The following is a 1132-nucleotide window of genomic DNA, read 5'->3' as shown; positions in this document are numbered from 1 at the left end:
AACACTTTTCTCACTGCAGTTGAAAACAAAAAAAAATCAGTACAACAAGCACAATCTTACATGCAGTTTACTCAGTGTCACAAAACGACCAGAAACTGTAGTTCGTATCACAACTGCTGTTAACTAAGCTAATATCTAGCTAGGATGCTAGAGAAATGAAAAATACAAGTAGGCCCCTAGGCTTACTTAATTTTATCCAAAATATTTTGAACTTCGTGGATTAGTCTGTGGGCTGCACAAAATTGTTCGGCGGGCTGCATGCGGCCCGCGGGCCGTGAGTTTGAGACCCCTGGTTTAGAGGAAATATATCTCTAAGAAATAAAATATTTGCCCTGGCCGGTTGGCTCAGCGGTAGAGCGTCGGCCTGTCGTGCGGCGGACCCGGGTTCAATTCCCGGCCAGGGCACATAGGAGAAGCGCCCATTTACTTCTCCACCCCCACCCCCTCCTTCCTCTCTGTCTCTCTCTTCCCCTCCCGCAGCCAAGGCTCCATTGGAGCAAAGATGGCCTGGGCGCTGGGGATGGCTCCTTGGCCTCTGCCCCAGGCGCTAGAGTGGCTCTGGTCGCGGCAGAGCAATGCCCCGGAGGGGCAGAGCATCGCCCCCTGGTGGGCAGAGCATCGCCCCTGGTGGGCGTGCCAGGTGGATCCCGGTCGGGCACATGCGGGAGTCTGTCTGACTGTCTCTCCCCATTTCCAGCTTCAGAAAAATACAAAATAAATAAATAAATAAATAAATAAATAAATAAATAAATAAATAAATAAAATATTTTATGACTCAGCAGGGGCCCAAAAGTGAGCCTTCTGAAAAATCACTAGTGATAACTTGATTCTCTATCAGATGATTCATTTTAAGGTAGCCTTTTCTTGTAGTATTTTTCAGAAGTGATGAAAAAATATTAGAACAGTAAATTATATTTTTTCCATTAAAAAATTTTTATTTAGAAAATGAACTTGAACAGGGAGACATTGATAAGAATACATAAGTTTCAGGTAAACATTTCTATAGCATTTGAACTGTTTATTATGTTGTATATCCACACCTAAAATCAAATCATTTTCTTTCATCTTATATTTGTCCCTCTTTATACCCTTCTCCCTATCCCTCCCCTTATCCCTCTCTCCCTGGTAACCA

The 1132-nt window shown here is 43.7% G+C and overlaps 1 non-coding gene across 1 annotated transcript; it reads left to right on the top strand.

Annotated features, from left to right (window-relative positions):
- The first annotated feature begins 329 nt into the window (after nt 1-329).
- Nucleotides 330-405, top strand: TRNAD-GUC (transfer RNA aspartic acid (anticodon GUC)). Its single transcript has one exon. It is a non-coding gene; the product is annotated as a tRNA-Asp (tRNA).
- Nucleotides 406-1132: the final 727 nt, after the last annotated feature.

This window comes from Saccopteryx leptura, chromosome 11 (assembly GCF_036850995.1).
Source record: "Saccopteryx leptura isolate mSacLep1 chromosome 11, mSacLep1_pri_phased_curated, whole genome shotgun sequence".
Classification (NCBI taxonomy): Eukaryota; Metazoa; Chordata; class Mammalia; order Chiroptera; family Emballonuridae; genus Saccopteryx; species Saccopteryx leptura.
The sequence above is the reverse complement of the archived record's forward strand: the minus strand, read 5'-3'. Positions and strand labels throughout refer to the sequence as shown.